Source organism: Lonchura striata, chromosome 3, assembly GCF_046129695.1.
Source record: "Lonchura striata isolate bLonStr1 chromosome 3, bLonStr1.mat, whole genome shotgun sequence".
Taxonomy (NCBI): domain Eukaryota; kingdom Metazoa; phylum Chordata; class Aves; order Passeriformes; family Estrildidae; genus Lonchura; species Lonchura striata.
In genome coordinates, this window is record NC_134605.1 from 39,115,527 (window position 1) to 39,139,860 (window position 24,334).

The window sequence follows — 24,334 nt, forward strand, 5'->3', positions numbered from 1 at the left end:
TCCCCTCGGGGGTGCTCCTGGAGGGCGGCGGTTGGAGGAAGGCGTTGGCGGAGGCGTTGTAGCGGCATCAAAGGCCACTCTCCTAGATGATGTGCGGGGAGTCCTTTGCGTGTCCTGGGCAGGAACCGTCACCTTTCTGGCGCAAACTTGCAGCATGTTCTGTAGGGTAGGCTCAGGGTCCAGGGGCAGGCTGAGGATTGCTTGCCGGCATGCCTCGTTGGCGTTCTGCCTTGCCACCGTGGCAAGCATCCCCTCCCTCAGCCTCTCGTCGGGGACCTGAGCCTCCATTGCGCGGTGGAGCCGATCAACAAAAGTAACAAAAGGCTCAAACGGTTCCTGCTTAATAGACAAGAAATTAATAGCCGTCCCGCTAGATCTTAATGTAAACAACGCCTTCTCCGCCGCCCTGGTGCTGACCTGCAGCGCCTCCCGCGGGATCTTTTCCGCCTGCTTCACCCTCTGTTGCCAATCCCCCTCCCCGCACAAGTGGTCTAATGATATTACAGCCCCATCCTCATCCCTGGAGCTGTCTGCATTGGCCCAGAGGTCAGGTAGAACTTCCCTGATCTCCCGCTTCCATTCGGACTCCCAGATGAGAAACTCTCCATGGGTTATTAAACAGGAGACGAGAGTCCGAATGTCAGCGGGGACATATTCGGCAGAGGAGAGGGTTGCTTTCAGCAAACCCCTGAAATACTCGCTCTCTCTGCCGAACTCCTTCTGGGCCTTGCAGAGCTCCTTGATGGTCTGCTGAGGGATGGGGGACCACTGTGCTAGGGGCCTGCCCCCCCGCCGCGGGGTATAGGTGACTGGTGCGGCTGAGAAGGCAGGTGGGGGTTGGGATGGATCAGGGTTCCCACGCTCCCCCCTCCCGGAACCGATGGCGTGGGAACTGGAAGTGAGGCCATGGGAACCAGGGGGCGGAGAGGAAGAGGCACGGCCAGGAGCAGGGGGAGTGGCTTGATGGAGACTCCCCTCCCCGGGGGTGGAGCTGAGGGGCGGGGTGTAACCCGCGTCACAGGAGGAGGAGTCAGTAGGGGGTGGAGGAGAGAGGTGGGCGGAGAGGTCTCAGGAAAGGGAGGAGCTTTGGGAGGAGGGAGGAAGGGGATTGTGGGAAGAAGAAGCACAAGTGGCGGGAAAAGCCATGCGGTCCCCGCCATCTTGTGCCCTGGGGAGAGAGGGAGAAGGGGAGCCATTTTGTGGGACCTGGGGGGAAGGGGAAGATGAGGGATCTTTAGGGGTTTGGGATAACTTAAACCAAACAGAATTCCTACGGGACGGGGCTGTACATCGCGGGGAAGAAGGGGAACGGGTAGAGGCAGGGACAGTGCCTGCACTGCCCTGAGGGGAGTCTAGGGTATTCCCAGAGGGGCCAGAATCTGCCTGCGGACAACGCCGGGATGCCCGTCTGAGAATACCCGACTTTTGGGAAGAGGGAGAGGGAAGAGGAGTAGGGTTCTTAGAACTAACCGCAGAACTGGGGACTGGTTTGTCAGCGGCTGGCTGTGGCAGGCTTTCATAATTGTTTTTCACAATATCTCTAATTTTTAAAGCCAATAAAGTAAATTTGGAGAGAGAAAGATCTGGCTGTCGCAAAGATCTCCCTCCCTACCTGATCCCAAAAAGGGACTTGATATAATTTGGCTGCCGAAATATTGGGGAAAGCCTGCGACAGCCACCGGACAAACTTTTTAATTTCAGATTTCTTAACTTTAACCCCCCCCCACTAACAGGATGCCCACAACTTGGGTATATAAGCCCTTCTGCGGCACAGACAGCTTGGCACCCATGCTGCAAGTTGGAAAAATGTGCCGCGGAGTTTACAGTTGGGGAAAATAACAACAAAACTGAGAAGACTACCCCACCCGCTCTCTCCCTAGACCTTTAGCTTCCCGCCCGGGAAGGGAAGCACCAAAAAATGAGGATTCCTTTCCCCGAACCCCAGGGAAAAAAGAAACCCGACCAAAAAGGGGATAAACCCTTAACCGAAAAGGACAGGGGAGTGCCGGGGGCCCCAATAAAGAAAAACCGGGGGTCCCTAAGGGAAGGGTAGAAACGAAAAACCCAACTGTAACTCACCAACGAGGGGGAGCCGACTCCGGTGGTGCCCTCCGGAGCTACCGGATCCGTCCCCGGGAGCGCTACCCACTAAAACGCGGGTCTGCTCCCACCGGGGTAGCTGACGGCAAAGAAGGATATTTCCTTGGGTCCGGACGACCCTTGGATCCTTGGACGAGGGGTCCAACGCTGAAAACGGGGCCCCACATTGGGCGCCAGCTGCCGCGCTCCCGCCCCAGATCCCTTCTCTCTCCAGCCCCGGCTAGCTCTTCCTGGGGCGAGAGTGGGCAGTGGAGGCACCCCCCGCTGCTCCTTAGTAGGGTTTGGGAGGTGCCTTTGTGGGTCCTCGGGATAGCGCTGGCGAGCCTCGTCGGCGTAAAGGAAAGGCGGATCCAGCTGGGGGCTAAATCTTCTTTATTCAGGGCCAACGGGGCCAAGTGCACAGAAGCAGTGCCAGCCAACTGGAACACTGGGAGGGGTCTGACACCGGGTTATAAGCTTTCTGGGAGGGGTAAACCTTGAGGGAGGGACACCGGGGAACCAATGAGGAGAGGGGAAGGGAGTGGCTCCGGGATGGGGTGATTCGGCCTGGTCCAATGGGGTAGGGGTATGGGAGGGGCCCCAGGCCCTCGTCCAATCACTCGGTGCCCTGAGCAGAAGCTTCTAGATGGAGGGGAAGGAACACCGAGTGACAGACAAGGCACCTGGAAGGAGACAGGGGAATGACTCTGCACTTTCCAGGGTGATGGACAAGTGCTGGGAAGGCGGGAAGGGAGGACCAGGCGGGAAAACAGGGAACAAACCAAGTTACAATAGGGGTGAACCGGGACAAACCAACGGATAATACAAATACATAAAAATATATAAAGCACACAACTCCACAATCCAGGCTGTTGACAAACAAGTTGAATGAGGCTGGACAGCAGGAATCTGACAGCAAGAGCACAGTAGGACAGGGGCAAGTATGACTGCTTTTTATCAAAAGCAGTGCTGTCTTCAACCTGCCTTGTGTGTAAAACTAAGGCTTAAAAGTGCAGAGGCACTATAATATCAGGATAATTTCCAGCTGGATCTGGTCAGTGCACTGTCTTTGAAATATGCTTCAGTTGAATTTGCACTAGAGGACTGGGCTAGCTGAGACTTCTCTGACCGTTGTGATGAGTCTGGATTTTTATTGCTGGAAACTCAAACGTGAACATATCAACAGTTTGCTTAACATTTCACATTCTTATTTAAAGGGATAAGCACTGAGCCATTGCTTCAGTTTAAAGAGAGCCCTACAAAAAACTTTCCAGACAAGATGCTCAAGAAGATAATAGAAAAGAAAGGTAAATTACGCAGCTGCTTCAACACATTGTTCTTACCTTGCACTGGGAAGCACTAATTGAAAATTAAAGAGCTTGGGCACCTCTCCTATTAAAGCATTCTGGAGGTGGAAGAGCCCCACATGTGAGAGCTGTGAGAAGGGACACGTGGGTTCTGCATCCCCTGCTGTTGTCAACCTGCTGTGTCACCTCTGCATCCTCAGCCACGTTCTGGTGCAAGGCAGGTGGGAAGGTTGCAGAAACAGCACTGCTTGTCTGCTCTGGGACTGCAGATGTTCAGGGACATTTGGTGTGTAGCTGGGGAAGACTGAGGGATGAACACAAACTTTTGTATTCCTGTTGTTGGACCAGAAAGTCCTTCCAGTGTGTTGCAAAGGACTTCAATATCACTGTCTGTATTTACATGATGAAGTGAGTTATATAGTTCCTGCTACACCAACAGTGTGTGTTTGCTATGAATGAGCAAGTAAAGGCTTTTTGCTCCAGTTGTCAGCCCTAACTTGACCTAAAAGAGCAACTTACCACTAGTTGACACTCAGTAGAAAAATTAATTGAAGTAAAAGCTGCCTTCTTGTGGTGAACATAGCCAGTAAGCTTAAATAGGAAGATACATACATTTCCAATTTTGTGAGTTAGAATAGAAAATGCCTTGTCAGAAATTCTCATGTGTACAAATACTACTTATTAAACTGTTTAATGGACTGGCTCACAAGTCACATAGTTATAGACACACAAGTTGTTCAGAACTGTCAAGAAGTGTCTTCACTGCCATGTTCTGTAGTAAACAAATTAAGCAAACACTGCAAATCTCTATATATAGGGAATATGTATCTTACCATTTATCCTTTCCATGATCCCAGCACTAGATTTGAGAATCAAACCCCTATTTTTTCCACAGATTGCATCCTTCCACCTACTTAATGCAATAGTATTCTGTAAAATGTTTTCAAAAATCAAAACCTCATGTGTATTGTTGAAAACACAAACATTTCTAATTATTTTAGGATGTTTATTTTTCATTTATTCATTCTGTAAAGGCTTAGTTTACATTGCCCTTTTCCCTGTTGCTTAGAGAGCAGTCACTTAAAAAAAAAGGGTTTCTCTGAAACTTTTTCTGCTGCTAAAGAAGAATAAGAACAGCTAAAGGAGGAGATTTCTTCATCTCACTTTGGCATAGAGGGGAAGATGAAGACTGGAAATACAGAAACCATGTGAGAAATTATCTTAGTCAGGCAAACTGCAAACACATGTTTTCCCTTGATAGTATACATACTCTTTGTGTTATATATGCAACACAACAGCTTTTTCCTTTGTGTGCATGGGCAAAATTTGGGCAGGTCTATGGCCTGGCAGCTGATCTGCTTCTGTGTAATGGAGTACTGATCAGGCCATATAAATGAACTGGTTTTGTAACTGTGGTCTTCAAAGCATAGAAGTATGGCAGAAGTTGGCAGGGACAGATAAAATCTAGTGATAAGCCATCACTTCTGCAGTGGACATCAGTTTATGATGGCAGCTCATTCATCCCCATCTCTCTTCTGCCTCTTCAGTTGTGCCAAGGACAATTTTTATGTGCCTACATATTGAACAGATCAGTGAACCCTTGTTAAAATTATCCAGAGAGAAGTGTAACATTTAACTTGGATCATTTTTCTGATCTAGTTCGTCACTACACTGCAAAAAGGACTCTGTGGGGCTGCTAAGAATGGACAAGAATGGCTGGGCTGGCACTGGTGATGGAAAAACTACTCAAAGTTGTTATCTTTTCTCAACTGATGCAGACAGAAGCAGCAGGTATTTGGCATGCTGAGCCTTTCATCAAGTATAAAAAAGAAGCAGCAAACTTATAGAAAAGCATAGGCTGAGAGCAAATGTCATGAGACTTTTCATGTGTTAACCATATGGGAATTGGACAGAGAAGGAAGACAAGGACTTTCAGAGCAGAAAGCTGGGAAGATGTGGCAGGACCATATGCATGTCTGGGCAAGTGGCCCTGTCCATGTATGCATTTTTGGATCAGCAGTCAGCTTCTGAAGTCTGTCTCCCAGTAACCCCAACATGTTGTGCCTTGGTTCACATTGTGATGTTACCATGAGCTGGATGAAACTAAAGCACAGAATGTTCTCCAGCTCTTCATGACATTTTCACTGTGGCACCAGGCTATATTTGGGTTGAAGCAATCTTCACTGAAATGAGTATTGCCTTATGTTGAGTCCTCTTTAGCAAGAGTTTTCCCTACAAATCTAATACTATTAGCTCATGGTGTGGTAACAGAGGCAGACTGACAAATCAAAAGGTTATCCATGGTAACACAGTGGTGCTGGGTGGAGATGGAGTGTAGGAAGGACAGTGACGTGCTGCACAGCCAGCGCTTCTATTAACCCTAGAATTTTTTAATACTTAGTAGAAATTGTGAATAAGTGACTAAATCAAGGCTCAAACACATTTCCTTTGAAATATATTCATACATGCTGTACTATGCTTCATTCTTGAGCCAGCTTTTATTTTGTCCCTCTACAACATTATAGGCATTACTTTTTTCTATTATATCACTCTTCACCATCTAATTCAAGTCACTCTATCAGAGAGATAGTGAGTTCTTTGTGATTATCAACACTAGTCTGAAGAAAATGACTGAAATGTTTTTCCTTTTGAATACTTTTACCTATTTCTAAGGACCAACTGATACCAGCAAAAAAATGTTGCTTGCTGAAAGTATAATTAATGCTTGATCTAGACAGGATGTTTTGAAGTGAGAGTTGGATTCACACAATAGGGACATTTTACTAACAAGCTTCATATTTTAAAAGAATTGCAGAGACTGTTTAGAGTTCTAAACTCCCTATCGCCTCCATAGAAATTATTAAAAGAAAACTAACTAGAATATTACAAATAAGTACCTTCTTGTTCCTTGCCTAGGTAAGTCACACCAGCAATTGGTATTAGACAGAAAACTTTTGAAAAATTTATTAAAGAGCAACTTTAAACTTTTCTCATAAAAACAGCAGAAGGAGTAACAGGTACTGTTGCCATCAGTGTATTAACTTTGTTTTTTAACAAATTCTCATGGACAGAGACATTGTTTGGGCTCTGTTTTGGTTCATTACATAGCAGCACATTTTCCCACTGTTCTTTCATGTGATAATGGAAGATTTTATCCCTAAGTGAAAAAGAGAAGGGCTGTATTACTCAGTCACAACTCATTCATCCATGATTTCCCACTGGATTCCTGTTTCCACCTATTTTCTGGGTCACAGTTTGTGCCCAGGCCTCAAGACAGTTAAATTAGACATCAAGGTTGGCTCGCTTTGCTCCATAATAACTGGTGTCTCATGTGGCTCTGCTGTGAGAATGGGGACATTTCCAAATACAGGTTTTGTTCAAAGGTCAAGTACAGTGAGAGTGTTCTGCTTTTTGCCATGGGTACAGTTTGAGATGAGCTTATGCCTGACACCTCTAGGTGTCAGACTCAGCATTTGGTTTGGTTTGGTAACTTGGAAGTTTCATCACTTGTGTTTCATCACTCAGAACTTTTCTCTATATCTCCCTGGCAAAATAGAATCTCAAAATTACTTATTTCTGTAAAAACTATTGTAAAAACTACTGGAACTTCCTCTGAAAACAAAGAAAGACTGAACTTTTCTTATTTTCTGTCATAGAGACATTTAGCACCATCTTAACCCTTTGACTCTACTGACTGAGTGAATGTAGGCATCACATAATGACTGCTTCTAAAAAGGTGCTTCTCACACCTTCCCTGGAATGTCAGGGCTACTTCTTATGTACTCATTTATCCATACTCAGGGTCTTTTAGATTTTTGGTGTCCCAGATTTTTCAGTTATTGTAAATATCTTCCTTTCTGGAGAATGATCCCATCTATGATTTTCAGGATTTAATTTTTATTTTCTTCCAGAGCAAGCCAAAAATAACACCTCAGAAGTTTTTCTGAAATGAAGAGATGGCACGGGAAGGCTCAGGAAAATTAAACAGAAGCCTCTAAAAGAAGACAGCAAGCATTCCAGAAGAGCTGGTTTGAATTACGGGGGTCATTTCTCTTAGTCTGACCAAGTGAACAGAGGCATACTGAGAGCAGCCAGGGGAATGCTCTCAGCTAAATCTGCAGGTCAGTAGATCCATGTAGATAGATGCACATGAAAAAAAGGCAGACTGTGCTTTGGCTGACAGGGAGAGAAAGGTTAAGACTGATTGTGAAACAAAAGTAGTTGAGCAAAGTGCAGAAGAAAAATAAGCGATTGGGGGAGATGAAGACTCAAAGGAAAATCACCACAGAGAAGATGGCCTGAAATCCTGCAACCATGTCCCAAAACAGTGACAGACACAAACCTATAAGTAGGTGTGGAAATGAAGACTCATCAGATGAATCCTCTAGGAAAAGCAGGTAAAATTGCTGGAAGAGCTGGGGAGGGTACTCTGCAAAAGGACCTAGGTAGGGTGGATCAGGCTCTGGAAGGTCATTTCATCGAGGGAGCAAAAACCCCCTAGGAAGTCCTACAGAGGCATTATCCACTCCAGGATGTAGATACAGATCACATCAAGGAGGCAGAGTGGAGTGCAGATTCTGCATTCACACAGGGTCAGAAGTGGGTTTAGGTCTGCCCACAGGAAGTTGTTGTGGGGAGCCAGAACTCAAAAAGCAAAAGGCAAATCCGTACTGGGTTTAAGATAGTCAATGATAAGATAAGAACAATTACTTGTACCGCACCTGGGGCTGTGGAGGAGGGAAGCTCATCCTCAGCCTTGTGGTAAGAATGGCAAAGAAAGGGAACAGTTGCCTCAACACGGCAAGTTCATCATGTCCTGTGAGTCAAGTTGCTTACCCTCAAAAAGGGGTGATGACCCCAAATGTCACAATACTCAATATCCCTCCCAGCGTGTGCCTCAGAGAGTAGATCACACTGACAGGTATTTGGATCTTTCTGACGGTGATTATGCTAGTGACAAACCCAGTGGAACAGAAAAAAAATCTGTTAGGGAATACAGCAGATCACCACCAAGAAAACAATATATTCATTCAATTTCAGGTCAACAAGATGTTTCCTGCAGCAGAAGCAGCAGTGATTCTAGTGCTGGAGCTGTTGGTCTGAAAGGGAGCAAGGCTCGCTCTTCTTTTCAGCAGTCCCTATTTCATCTCAAAAGATTGAAAAGGAGAGAGCATAAGCCTGAATCACAGAATGGGAATAGGGCCAGCAATGTTAAAAGCTCTGCCATCTTCAAGAGTGGAGATTCCTACTTTCAAAATTAAAGAAACCCCTGAAGTGGAAGAACTACAGAAAAAACTGTTTACAGACACATTAGGTAAGAACTACCCAAGTGTTGGTTTGTGTTTATTTTTCATTGGGGAAAAAAATTTTATTTGTATTTATGACTCATTCCACCTGTGCTCTCTAGCTATATGCCCACATCTGTCAGTATTTCTCAGACCTAAACTGGAAGAAAAAACAGAGAAGAGGGAAGAGTACATTTGCAAGCCCCTTGGTTTTTTTTTTTTTTTTTTTTTTTTACTTCTCCATCATCACTAGTCATTCTTCCTAAGTCTGTAGTTTGAAGTGCACTTTCAGGTGCGGACTTTTGATCTGATGTAATGAGTGAAGTGTTGAATGAATTCCTGAAGTCAGGGCTAGAATTCCCTGTAGCTTAGGTATGACTCACCCCTTGACAGTGAAATGTTCACATTTTCTATTTAACTTCCTCAGAGATACCATACGTGACTTTTTTTAAAATGGGTAAATTACCTCCCAAATTTGAATGTTTTTCTCCTAAGACACAGAAAGCCTCAGATCAGTGACAATGTTACAATTTCCTAAGAACATCTTCACTCAGTTTTTCCTTAGTGTGGTCCCAGCTTTTTGGTCAATCAATGTTTCTCAGCTTTGGGTCCAGTGATCTTCTGGTAATGAAATGGTATCCTGCTTCAGCTGGCTTTAGTCCTTTTTATTAAACAGGTTCCTGACTTCTCTTAGTTTCCACTGAAGGACTTCCCACTCGCATCCTAAATCCATTGGCTTTCTCTTTATGTAGCATCAGTCAGAATAAGTTTTCCTGTCTGCAATAATCACCAGGAGAAATATTCACTTCTGATGGCTCTCAATTGCTCTGTCATAACCTACTGAGCACACTATACTCTGTGTCAGACTGCTGTTAAGGGGTCCTGAGGCCTCTTTGAAAGTTACATTCATATTAAAGTTGAATCATCATGTGGCATTCACATTCCTAAAAAGCAGTTCAGCTACTGACACTAATATACACCCAAATCTGTTTCACTTACTGAATTTGTAGGGCTTGGATTGCACTACTAAGACCTATGGGAATGGAATACTTGTGCAATTAGGCAAAATATATTAATTATTTTTGATAGATTAAGTTATAAAGCTTACTGCACTTATGAAGTCTGTGGTTTTAAAAACATAGCAAGGGTTCATAAATATTCACAAGGTTCCTTGTATTATCATAGATACCTGTCGAGAAGAAACCTGGAACATCCTTAGCAGAGGATTGGACTGACATATACCACAGAAGAACCCCTTCACTGACTGTGGTGAGAGAAAAACATGAGGAAGCAACACATTTTTTGCAGGTAAATCTGCATACACAAGAACTGATTTGTGTGTGCATTGAGAAATATATTTTTCTTTCAGAATCCTTAAAATTGGACTGCTAAATTCTTACTTATGAGCTAGCTTCTTTCCAGGGGCATCTGTGTTGTTTTTGAGCTGAAACAGTTATTTATCCATCTAGATTAAAAGTAAAGCACCTCACTGAAGGAGGCCAGCTCTCAAAACACTTCTGCAGTTGGGGTCTTAACCTGAGTAATGCAAAATGCTTCCCATAATTTGCTGAATATCTTTGGATTACAGTGAAGGCAGTAAGAACTCAATTTTTTTTATAAGGTCAGGCTGCTGATAGAGTAAAGAATATACTTCTCACATTCACATCAGAGTAGCACATATTTCTGAGGTTAATAAAAAGTGTAGAGGATACATCAATGCCAACAGCATTCTTATTTCAGTAATACTAATCTCTAGATCAGACTGATGATATGTTTGATACCATATAAATTTAAGAAGTTGGAAATTCAAGAGAGTAAGAGAGTTGCTTTTGTAATTTCGAATTACTAAATGTTGTAAAAGTTTTAGTTTGGTTTGGTTTTTGTTTATATCTTCACAGAAGAAAAATAATTTCTTAACACGAAATCCCTGCAATTAATAATTTTGGAACAATGGGGTTTGTAATGGAAGTGTCTTCACAGCACAAACTATTTGTAGGCTATACAAATGCCTCCAATAAAAATTGAGCTTGCTTACAATCAAATCAAATAAGAATCTTTAATGTGGTGAAATCTGTTAGAATTAGTAAGTGCCATCTACTATAAACACAGGAAAAATTCTTTTTTCTCTTTGTATTTCAAAACTAGTTCTTAACTGGTGCAAAATTAGCATGATTTATTGATTTTTATTTTTTTGTATATTATGCAAAACAAAAAATTATTTTTCAGATCTTGTCCATTCTTCTTCATTTCAAAGACAATGGGAATAGTGCAAAAGGCTATTTTGTATTTATTGGTTTGTATAATTTTATCCTATAACTGCCTTTCAGCAAATTGCTTTCACTGTCTTAAAAATTAATGGTTTCATTAAAGATCCTTCTTGGATCTCTAGTTGACCATGATACATGTTGCAGATGTGAATATCTGGGGGATTTGGCAGTTCATGAAACAACTAATAAAATTAAGTGCTGCTTTTACTTTTACTGCTGTGAATTTTGACTGTGGGGTAATGTGCTGGTGCAGAATTCCTGCAGTGCCAAATCTGTCAGCACTGTATTCTCTGTCTGCTGACTGTGCTGTCTTACCAATGCAATTACTTTGACTTTTTCATAGCAATGCATATTTTTAAAAGATCTTGCATGGATTTATTCATGTCATTAGCCATAGTAGCCCCTAGCATTTCCACACAGATGTTTATCCAAAAATGTCTGCCCAGTATAATGTGTACATCTTTTCACTCACTTTTTCTAATTTATGAGATTAAACTAATTGCAAAAGGCAGCTTGTCCTCCCTGGCTATGTTGGTCCTGTGCTGATTTATGCAATCCAAGAATCTGCTTTGCATTTTAAAATCAGTAACCCTGTTAGGAACACAAGATGACTGCCCATTGGTAACAGTTCACTTGTGCTGTGTGACAACTTGTGCTCGCTGGAAGCAATGAAAGCCCTTTTCAGAGCAGCGCAACATGCCCAAACCTGCCCAAACCTATCCATTCTGTTGTTTCCAAGCACTTTGTTTTCAGACCTTTCCAGGCACAAATAATATAAGCAAGAGGGTAAAACCAATTGTGATGTAGTGTGTTGTGTGTATCTGGGGCCTAAGAGAGTCTGGCCAGTGCCCAAGGCATCAGCCTGTGGCTCTACCCCAGCAGCACGGAGTTGTCCTGCTGGTGCTTAGTGTCAGCCAGTGAATTCTGTGATGGTTATTTGCTTGCTCCTCCAAAAAGCACAGTTTGCTTGCCATTTTTAATGCACAATTTCCTTATAGTATGGAATTTGCACACTTTCTGGACCAAAGGCAGCAGCCAATGTGTTGGTGGTTGGTTTATTTTTTCCTACCTGCATCTTGCTGAAAAACCTTGTATTGGAAAAAAGACTCTTGCTTCATTTACATTCTTGCCTCACAGGCAGCCCTGCCTCAATTTGCCTCATGCAGAGGTGTGCCTGGCACGCAAGTAAGAGTTTCAGTTTGTGCAGAGTGCTTAACCATTTCTAATGTATTTCCTATCTGTGTTCTGCACCTAGCTCCTATTTGTAATTTACAGCTGGGTTACAAACTGTTTGTCAGCAGCTCCAGAGAAGTGTCCCAAGTGCTCCTGGTATCCTTGGTTATGGCATTTCCTCAAGGCACGGCCTGTTTTCTAGCCTTGACTTAACACAGTACTGTTCAGTCTGCAGTGGAAAATGTTATACATAGATATTGCATCTTACTTTTGTTGTAGTGCATTGTATTTCAGAGTAACTGGTCTGGATATGAAGGAGTGGTAGGCTGGACATAACCACACAGGGGCTCTATTTGCTCATTCAATTTGATTATTTTGAGGAGAATTAATACTTATATTGACGGTTGTTGAGGCTTTCTCCATCATGCTTTTAACCAGAATATTAGTGAAGCTTATTTAGAATAGAAAGCAACAATAACTGCCAGCAACAATTTATTAGGTAATTAATTACAAAGAGCAGCAGCATATAGGGAGTTTGTTTTTCTCTTAATATCTGTGAGAACTTTCATATTGTAGTGTTGAGGTGCTAAACTCTGTCAGAACTCCGGTCTGGTTCAGGGGCTCCGTGTGGTGGCAAAGCTTCTCCTCCAACCCATGCTTCCAAAGAAAATTCTGCAGCCTCTTGTTGTTTGGTCTCAAGGCAATTTATTGCAAGTTATCTAAAAGATTGTCTTCTCAGACTGCTGCAGTCTGGTCAGCAGCTCAGGCAGAGGCACACACACACCCCTGACACCTTCTCTGTCTGCTGTCTTCTTCTTCTCTCCCCATGCCCAGGGCTGGTGCTATCTTTTATATGGTACATTACATGCTACATGTTTATAGTTTTTCCCCAATACCTACTACCTATATTAAATGGTGCTTTTCTACTCTAAACCAATCCATAAGTGCCAACATCACCAAGAACATGGAGTTAAGGAAGAAGAAAGAGGAGAAACAGGACCGACCAAATCCCTCCATCTTAAAACTTCTGACCCCCATGTACAAAGTAAAACCCCCCCTGTACAGGTATTAAAACCCCCCTGTACAACAGTAAAAATTCTTCCTTCTAATTTGTAACTACTTCTACTATAATATCTAAACTTTTGTGACTTCTTGTTCTACCTTCAAAGTTGGTAAATCATTCCATGGGTCAAACTCAAAATCACAGCTGTTTCCAGCTGCCTGCCAGGGTCTAAAATGCTTCTGACCAGGGCCTGGAACCTCCAAAAATGTATGAGGGACATTTTGAGTTCCAACAAAACTCTGTTACTGAGAAGGAAACATGAGGTCACGGCTGCCTCGTGGCTGAGGTTATATGCCTGTAATTCATGTTCCTTTTCGAGTAATAGCGAAGGACAGATGGAGACTGTACATCATAAAGGGAACTGGAAGCTCCGTTTTTATTTGTTAGCAGGAAGCTCACAAAGAATTTCATGTCAGATTAAAAATTAACTAAGAAGTTAGATCACAGTCATATAAATAAGCTCTGCTTGAGGATATGTAAAGATTTGTATTCTTCTCATGTTTCTGAGTGTTAAGTGCATTTCCAGATCAGTCATGTCTTGAGCCATTGAGTTCATAAGCAAAATTGCTTCTGAACACCTAGATTTAACTCTTGGAGCATATTTTCCTGTGGAAAGTAAGTACTTTCCACATTTCATTCAGGTCCATGGCTAATCTGACTTGTATTAATGACTGGGCAGATGAAAATACAGCACAGTCCCCAATTTTGCATGATTGCAGGGCTTCACAGCTACATTGGCAGGTAACAAGCTGTGCCTTCTGCAAGTCTGCCCTAATTTAGCTATCTAAATACAAAATGTGTTTCAAAGCCTCTAAATTCATGGTCATTACATTGTCAAAAATTTCAATTAGAATTATTTCAAGCTGCTAAATAGAACAAATTTTGCAGGTGAATGCATGCATGAGTGTTCCCAGGGAGGAAGTACCTTAATTTTGACAAGTGCTGATAACTGCTTGCCACTCCCAGCAGTATCAGCATATGAGGGACATGCCCAATCCCTCCAAATATGCCCATTTGAAGACAGTCCTTCATTACAGTCTCGTATGCCAATTTCATAGTCTTTGTTTATCTTATGAACAGAACATGAATAGACCAGCTCGAGACTGTCAGGAGCCAGGAGCTGACTCACCCTTTGGAATACAATAGAGATCAACCTCAATTACTGCAGAAAGAAAAAATTGCCCAGAGCAAGTTCAAAGGAACAGCTAGAGCCACTGGAGAACATGTGAAATCAGAAGAAATGCAAGTAAGCTGTCTTCTGTAGAATAAATATGCAGTTCTTATCAATTAATATCCTTCCATTAAAACATCCTTTGTTTTTACTTGTATCTTTCAATTTTCTACACAAGGCAAATTATTCATGCCACTTCTTTAGGATGGTTAGATATATGGTGAAGATTTTAATTTTAATAAGATACTGCTTTGGTTTGTGTTTTAAATGCACATACAAAAAAAAAAAGGTTCTTTTTTATAAGAAAAAAAATTAAGTTGTGCCTACCATTTTTAAAGGATGTTAAAATGTTCCCATGTTCCTCATACTTGTACTAATTTGCTCAGCTGAGCTGACTCTTGAAAAATTTCCAACTCCTTTGTAGTGAACTTTCCTACTTGTAAATATTAGGGCTCATTGTGCCATGTACAACACAGTTAATGGCCGTCATTCTCATTTCTTGCTGAATATTTGTTATTATTTTTTTCTTTAAACTATCCTGATCCTTGGCTTTGAGGTATTTTTATGATAAATAAAACCCTGTGTCTAACAATCTAACCTGCCTAATTACCTGCCCAAGTCATTTATTATGGTTTCTTCTAAATTCCTTCTAATCCCTATTATGCTTTCTTCTAAAGGGAATATATTTTTTAAAGATTTTATTTCAGACTTCTTTGTGATAAAATAATCTCTGATTATCTGTGGCTATTATCCCTATTAAAAACAGTGGGACATAATATGACTTAAGGGGCAATTTTCTAAAAAAATCATTGATAAACAGAGAAAAATGGTAAGCCATACAAAACCAATAACAGAGATGGGGCAGCTGAAAGATATATTTTTACAAAATAAAAGAAAGGACAATGGTAAAGCTCAGAAATGTCTAGAACGATGTTCTGCTGCAAAAAGATGTCTAAACCATACTGATATATTTGACAGCAAACTGACAATTCAAATTATTCATGATCAAAGAAGTTTCAGAACCATTAAAACTGGCAACATAGTACTTTGTTCAAAATTTCTATACTTTATTTTTCATTTGTACATTTTTGAGATACATATTTTTGGACTATACATATAGTGAATGTTTTTTCTCCTTATGTTGCATATTTGTCTACAAGTTGCATTTTCAATAGGAAGTGTTTCAGTGAGGCCATTTTAGTATTTTGATTAAAAATATTTTGAATGTACTCTCTGCACACTATTTTAAAGTATCAGTTTTCATTCCACCTGGGTTTAGAAAAAATAAATTTAGAATTTTCACCAGGGAATAGTTGTGTTTCTTGACTATGCCTAGCTCTAGAGATGGAATTTGATAGAATTATTTTAATTTTATGTTCCTACCTGAAATACCTAATGAGCGCACATTCAAAAATTTAATTTTCCACAAAAAAAACCAAAATACTTTTGGGGTTATTTATCTCTATAATTCCCAACTTCAGAAGCTGGGCATTACAAAGTTATAATAAAATCTGCTGCTTTAGAAAATGGTTGGATGTGCCAAATTCAGAGCATGCAGCTCACAGCTAAGAAAGGAATGCAATCAGGATACAAATGGGCAGATGTAAAAATAAAGGGAAAATGAGAAAGAGTTGCATTTGACAGTTGGTTGACTACAGAGCAAACAGCACATTTCTTCTCTTTGCACTATCCAGCATTAGTGCCCGGAAGGAAAAGGATTCGGTATTTGCATCAGCATGGGTGAAGGAAGAAGGTAAAAATAATGGAGATGGATGCATATGGAAATGTTGTCTCCAAATTTCATTACTTTTATTTTCTTTTCAGTTGAAAATATGCCTTTGCAATCCCCTGCTGTTTGTAAGGATCTAACTATTCCTGTGCCCTTTTAGCCTCATGAAGATCTGATTACTTGACATTTTTGTCATTAAAATCTACCTTGTATTCTAGCCTTTTCTTAAAGACATTGACATTTAATGCTGATTAATTGCATGATTAGTTTGATTTCATGGTTTTCATCAGCATGGGCTTGACTCTGCTCATTTTGTAACAATTGGTTTGTTTTAAATATAGGAGTCTGCAAAGTAATATTTTTTATTGTTTAGGGGAGGCTTTTTTCTTTTTTGAAAAAATTTCAAATGTGACTTTTTTTTTTGTAATTGCATACCTTAATACTGTAGACGTTTAAGCAGAACAAAAGGCTCCATGCTTGCTTCTGGATATGTAAGGTGGGCATGCCTAGCTCAGCACAGGCAATGGCACGGCACGCTTCTGTTTTTTCACTGATAGATATTAAAACAGCAGATTGCTGGACTGCAGGAGGAGCTCAAGAGAACTGAGCCCTCCTGGCGTGCTGCCTGCAGCAAACTGAGAGGCCAGGCTGAGCTGCTGACAAGGCAGAATGTGGAGCTTCAAGATGAGCTCAGAGCATCAGAACATCAGAGACGGAAAGCAGAAAAAAACCCCAAAGCTATTAATTCCATGGACAGAAAATCAGAGACCCTGGTACTAGAAGGCAGTATCTGCATAATACTGTTTGAAAAATTCAGGAGTTTCACTTTGGAGCTGTCATGTGTGTATGCTGTCCCTCCACTCCTGCTCAGCCTGAAGTGGGGAAAGTCAGCTCTGCAGTGAGCCATGTTAAAATACACTCTTTGTGTGGCTCTCTTCCACCCAGCCTTTTTATCCACCAGGTGAGCAGCTCTGCCAGCTGATACAGCCACCCTATCATAGACACTTAGGTCAGATGTCTCCCTCCACCAACTAGGAAGGAAGTCTAGGTAACTAATTTATTTCCAGTGCCTAAATTAAGGCCTCCTAAAAAGCCTCCTGAAAATAATTCTACTCTTCATATATATAGTGCCATTTACCTTTTTGATAAAACATCTCTTCAACATGGAAAAAATATATTTGGACCTTCTATTAAATCTTAGTTCTTATTTTGTACTGTAAACTTTCTGTAAGGAAACACCATCAGCAGCCTGCCTTACAGAGGCACAAGTTGGATTCTTCAATAGGAGTTATACTGGCATGAAACAGGAGGGATAAACAGGGTTGAAAATATAGCTGGCTAATGTAAATGTCTTTGCTAAGCTCTGGAAATCAAAATTATTTAATCATAGGTTTACAGAGGGTCTTGTAATTTTTTTATTCAATATTCCACTTGTTTGATGTATTTGTAGGATTTTGTTTGCTTCATTAGTATATAACTGAATAACATCTTGTAAGAGAGTTGAAGGAAATTAAAGTTACTCCCTTTTTACCCAGGAGAGAGCAAGTTTTGGTAAAATTAAATGGTTCAGACTAGAATTCAAAAAAACCCTGAAATTTGGGTAAGTGGATCATTACTTTTCATTGTGTGTATTCAAGAGAGAAAAATACCTGCTTTGAGGATCAGTTTCATCCTATGTGTGTCAAAGAAACTATCTCCTAGATGGTATAGTCTGATGAGATGAACCCTACACTTTGGCAGAATGGCCAAACTTGAAGAAAATAAAGTTGAGCCATTTTCTTTTAGGCATTTCTTGAATTTTCAAATCTAATTTCTAGTAAGGTGACTTTTAAGAATTATAGAACTACCAACAAACTTGTCCTTTGCTTTATTGGAGTGAAGTTTTGTGTCTTTTTTTTATTTGATTGTAATGTACTTGTTAATGAAATTTTCCACCTAACAATTAAATTTAATTGAAAATGTAATTTGAAGTTAAATTTCACTCTATTTTTTGCTCTTATGAATCATCCTTTTATAGATTGTGAAGATCAGAAAAAAAAATACATTAGTCACAGGTACAAAATTAAAATACAAGTAAAATTCCAATACAATCAAGGATTAGAAAAAGCTAATTGACTTCTGCTGTTGGCCAGATTTCTGTTTTATTTGTACTGCTTTGCTGATGTAAAACTACTCAAGACACTGAATATTTTTGTTGTGGGAAAGTAGTACTACGATACTGTATATGGAGATGCTAAAATGGTACCTACAAAGTTTTTGTCTAATACTGGGGACTTTCAGACTCTAGCAGAAAAAAGTGGAATTTCATCCATTGTGTTTAAATATCTTAATCTTTATGAAAAGAAAATGGCTTAAAAATTCTATCAGATGGCTTTGAAGGCTGTTTGATTCTACTAAGTGTGACTTGAACTTAAAATTACATATTTATTACAAATTCCCCACTAGGTTTCAGAAGTTATTCTGTGAGGGACAGCATCTTCATCCAAACAAGAAGAAAGTTCATGGAGAGGTAATCACAAGAGCCACGGCATCTCTCATGTGGTGCTGAAGATATCTTTGCAAAAACACTTCCTCAGAGATGTGAACAATAAGGTATGCATCTCTACTGCCAGTATTCACTTTTCCAGAGTTTCAAATATGTATTTAAGAGGATGTTCTTTGGAATCAAAATTTCCACAAATGAAAATGTATATAAGAATGATCATGTTTTCTTGCATGTGCATAATTCTACATGAATTGTAGATTTTCTTCTGGTTCTGCAGTATCAGGAAAAAAACTTCTTTCCCCCTGTTTTCTAGACCTAACTTAATTGTGTGTTGTTCTTAATGAGTTTCCCAAACTTGTTGCACCTGCTACTTCACAGGCTGATTTTACAGAGACTCTCCTTGCCTTGGCAAACCATAAATCTAGTATTTTGCCATTTGAGGCTTTACTTTCCAGTGTGTAACAGTGTCCTTCTCCCAGTTCAACTCAGTGGGAAAACCACTCCAATTTTTACAAGTTGTGACAAGTTAGCTCAGTATGTCAAGTGAGATGCTTATTTCTGGCTGGTGTGCCCATGACTGCTCCTCCACAGACATTTTATCATATTTCTTACACATCTCAGTGTTTTGAATTTAGATATCTATCTCTTTATGCTTTTCTTTCTCTTTGTTTTGTATTTCTTACTTCCTATTATGGGCACCTTGGATATTGCAAGTCCCTTTTCTCACTTTGGTCAGATTTGGTCGAAATCTATGCTGTGTACAAGTGTACAATCTCTCTGAAATTCATCTTCTCTACTGGAAACTATCCCTTTGGCTAAAGGAAAACTTAGATTAGCCAACACACTCGGCTCTCTGCCTGTATAGGGACTGAAATAAAATGTAAAAGATACCAGGTGAGAAGGGAGGCAACTGTTCCACTATAGTGAGCAGGATAGTGTGTGTTTGAAAGTCACTAGACAGTAAGTTCAGTGAATTCTATATGGTTCCAGGTATGAAAAGAGATATTGATAATTTCCTCCTATGGCACACAGCCATGGGCAATAGATATTGTGACTTCAGCAACAGTTTTGAGAAAGGGGAAATTGAGGACAGCAGACTTTTGGACTCACTGCACTCTAGGCTTTCACCATCCAGCCAGGACTGGATCCAGTCCAACTGGAATCCAGCACAAGCATGAGCTAGACTGGTGGGCATAGTGCCCAGATGTCCTGAGTGAACTCTAAAATGTTTGACAGAGACACATGCTCTTTATCTGATTTGATGGCACAGAAAGACTTTACAGTGAATAGAGTGGCTGCCAATTATTTGAGTCTAGAATTAGTTGACTCTTGAAGTCTCGGGTAAATGGAACATTAAACAGAAGCCCAAAATCTGTGTCATAGCAGTAGATCTGCACGTGGTGACTCACTTGTATTTTCTTTGCATTTGAGCTCTTTTGATAGCAGGTGGATGCTTTCCCTCACAGATCCTGTGAATCTGGATAATTCAGAATTTTGGATATAGATAAAACAAACTATCATACTATTTCTATCCAAAATTGAGAAACAACACATCAAAGTGAATGGGATAAGCAGCAGAAGAGTTGTCAGGCATTGGAATGGGCTGAACAGGGAAGTGGTGGAATCATCATCCTTGGCACTGTTCAAAAAATGTGTGGATATGGCACTTTGGGACATGGTTTAGTGGTGGACTTGACAGTTCTGTGTCAATGGTTGGAACTAATGAGCTGAGAGTCTTTTGCAACCTGAAATATTTTATGGTTCTAGGATTGGAAGAAGACATGCATGTCTTCTATAACATATGTAAGTTAAAACTAGCTTGGACTTGTGAGTTTATTCAGCTGTAATCAAGAACAAATTGCCATCTGACCTTTTTTTGTCAACTCTAATAGAATTTGAGGATATGCACAAAAAGAGTTGGCGAGCAAATCTGAGTAACGATCAATATGAATTAAAGATACAAAGTTTTTGTAGACATGATTTTATGAAGTAAAAAAAAAAAAAACAAAAAACAAAACATAACCAAGAGGTGATCCACATCTCTGGAAAAGATGTATTCTGGTTGTCTGTAAGACTTTTTAGGATGACCTCTATTTGTGCTGTAACATGACCTAGCTATTGAGGAACTGTCCAGTTCAAGTTGTGCTTTAGTGAGACAAGAAAAATGTCCATTTTAACTGCACATTGAAAGAATGAACAGATGAGCCAGAATACTTATTATTTATTAGTTATTAATATTTACTAAAATGGATCCTCTGAAAACAACTTGATTTCTGAATGCAACTCTTAACTAGAACAAGTTGCCAGTTTTCTGCCCAACGGGCAACTATGGATAGATTCTCATTATTTCTATGAATAAAGATGAATTCATTTTCCTGGCAAGGTTGGAAGTGGGAGGAGGGGAGAGGAATTCTACTTAAATGCTACTGATAGCATTTCTTAATGTTTCAGCCAAGGTCAAATATGCTTAATTCCAATCTTAGATGGGTTTTGCTGTCTAATCTTGCAAGGGATTTTGATGACCTTTGAGCATGTTATTTCTTTACCTATGAATGTTCTTCCTGACAAATTAGTAACCCTGAAGCAAGAAAGATCTGTCATTATGTGAACAGACTTTCATAGCATTTGAACTTCACTGCTTTATCCATGAGTAGTTGTTGCTTTTTCTCGACTTTTTGATTTGTTAAGGGTAATATGAACCCTACATGACACAAACTGTGATATTTGAAGGTAATAAGAGATCTTTATTTATGGGAATTGACAAGTGAGAGATTTCTGGGAGAATTTGATTAAGAACTGGAGATATTAACAGCTGAGAGGAAAAAGCTCATTAGGAAATGTGATTGATTATTGTTGAGCATGACAATTTAGGAGAACATATTTTTAGAATTCCTGTGGTCTAGGTGGACATTCAGTAACAATATCTCCTCCTGTTCTTCACTGCCTTCCTGGTAGCATAGATGTGTAGGACTAGAGGAATTTCAACAGGTCCCTTCTTTTGCCAAGAGCAGGATCAGTGCCACTGATGTCAATTCAAACTGTGTTTCACTACCTCCCATGACAAAGATACAGAATGAACTGCCTACATGTTCTTTTATGAAGTCAAGTTTCATAACTAAACTACACCTCTTTTGTTGTCACCAGCTGTTCTGGTGTTTAAATGTTTATGTTTTCAGTGAAGATTGGAAAAAAATTATCTGCCTTGTGCATGTTGGGACTCTTCTTCTTCCTCTAATCCTGTAGCGCCTTTGCACCAAGGGTCTGCGTTTACTGGTCATCCACATATTTCCAATGAAGAAAATTGAGATAATTTGATGGCTTTGTTTATGAAAGTGATAGAATTGAGAGAATCTTTATCAAGAATGCAGCCATGTGTGATTAGTCCAAACATTTAATATTTGGGTGTCTTAAAAAATGCAGAGCAAAGTTGTAGTGGTTGCCTGGGATACAGCGATGGCTCTGAATTTTCAAATGATCTCCTAGAATGACATTCCTCTGAATGAAAACAGAGACTGCATGTGATTCATGTAAGCTTGTCTGGATTCCTTTGACATTATTGCTTTAAAAATAGGTATGCTAGTGTATGCAATGCATAAAAAATGAAATCTGGCTTTTACAATGGCATGTGTGACAAGCTGGAGTACTAGCACTGTTCTGCATGGATGCTCCTTCAGCTGAATTGGCTGATACATCTCATCATGTTCATGGAAACAGTGCTACTTTCTCTGACTTCATCTTACCATAAAATATCTTCTATTTACAAGTCTTATGTAAGGTTTTTAAAAGCTTGAATTGCAATATTATTTCTATAATAAACCACAAGGAAAACAAATGCTGCCACATGCTTGTGTCTCACTGAAGCTCATGAATATTTGAGCTGCTTGGCCCTATTGGCACTTTCTGAAGATGGTGAGCCAGCTGGCTCAAAACTAACCAGGCAGCAAGAAAATAGTTCATCTCTGCCTGATTCTACTCAGTGAACCAGGTTAATTGCCCTCTGTAGCTGCTGATGGGAGGGACTGGAAACATGTGGCTGCAGAAAGAAGAAGAGGAGCGAGAGTCCAGCAGTCTGGGCTGAAATTGGTTTGAGCTGTGAAACTGCTCCTACAACTTTTCAAGTTCTTTTAAATCATTTGGCAGTTTCAGTCAGAGATATTTAGCAATGAAATGATGGGTTGCGTGCTTTTTCCTTCTATCTCTCTGCAATTTCTGAGCTAATATCTCTTCATCAGAAATAGCTTTAAAGGGCCTTAGTTCTATACCATTTGTCTCAACCTGAAGTCCCAAGCATATTTTGACAGTTTGCCCATCCACTTTTATTTGAAAATCTGATTATGTTTGAAGAACTCAGGCATATCCACAGAATCTGCCTGCAGAAAATATCACCAAATGTAAAATATAAATTATATTCTTTTTAACAGTAAATTCTATTAATATATGTACTTTCTGGCAACCTTGTCTTAAAGAGCTAATCAGTTGTCTTTCTTCTGCTGAGAACTGTTTTATGCTTGAAGGAAAAATTTAGCCTTTTAAAATCCTGCAGTTTTCTGGTGTTGCAATAGGATTGCTTTCTTAGCTCAGTCCTTGTAAGCATACACTAAATTGTAATGTCATTTATTAATATGAGTAAGGCATCACCAACCACAGCAGCAATAGATACCCTAAATTTCACTGATCATATGGAGAAAATTTTACAGCTGTCAAACACTGACCATTGCTATCAGAGAAGGAGCAGTGCAGTCTTCCTCTCTGTGCTTTGCTAGTCCCATGTTCCTTGAGCAATAGCTCATGGACTTGAGTAAATTAGGCTGATGGAAAATATATTCTTTTCATTAATAGCTTACACACATCTTCTCAAGCAGCCACTCTTCAGTGTGTGAGACACTTCAAAACCAGAGTTATTGGTGCCATTTCCAACTTTTTTTGGATTGCTTCTTTGTTTCTTACCATCATGTACTTGGGGGCTGAAAACACCTGAGAGTCATTGTGTAAATCCTGTAAATCCCAAGTATCTCATGGTGGTCATGCAGGAATATTTTATGTTTTCTCTCTGCTTTGCTCTAAGATCTGCATTAAAAATTGGGGTAGTGCTTTTGAGTCTCCTTGATCTTTCCAATCTAAATAATTCCTATAGTTCGGTTGAAAATTTTTGCATCTCATTTCCCTTCTATGGCTCACACATCCCTCAGGGTCCTACAAGTCTTGTGACAGCCTTGATTGATGGAGATGAATGAGATCAAAAACATAGAAAGGCTGGACATCCAGCAAGTAAAAATGAGCTATCATGCAATATATTTTACTGGACTCAGCTCAGTTGTGATAACCTAGAGAGAGCTGGGCAGGGTGGTGGGACTGAGGGATGAGAGCCTTTCAGCAGCTGCTGGTCTCACACTCTGCCCCGTGGATTAGCCTTGACTTACATTGTCCAAACACATAGAAATGTGGGAAGCCAAATCAGACTTCAAATGTAGAGTTATGTATAAAATATGTGTGTGTGCTTGAGTGTGTCTTTGTGGATATGTCCATGCACACAAATAAACATTTTCCTAAAGTTTTATCCACTTAATGTTGCACCCATTGTGGGAGGATTTTTTAGTGCTATTTGAAGATGTTTATATTAGCTTAATACAAATGTATTTGCACCTTTTAGGACATAAATGCTCTGTGCAAAAAGCTGGTCCTTTGACATTTGTTACCAAGGAACATCAAGAAGAAGAAATATCTAACACCAGTTGGCGGAAGGACCCATCATCAGGGAAGACCGACATCTTTTGA

The 24,334-nt window shown here is 40.3% G+C and overlaps 1 pseudogene; it reads left to right on the forward strand.

Moving 5' to 3' along the window:
- The first annotated feature begins 880 nt into the window (after positions 1-880).
- Positions 881-24,334, forward strand: LOC144245974 (uncharacterized; annotated as a pseudogene).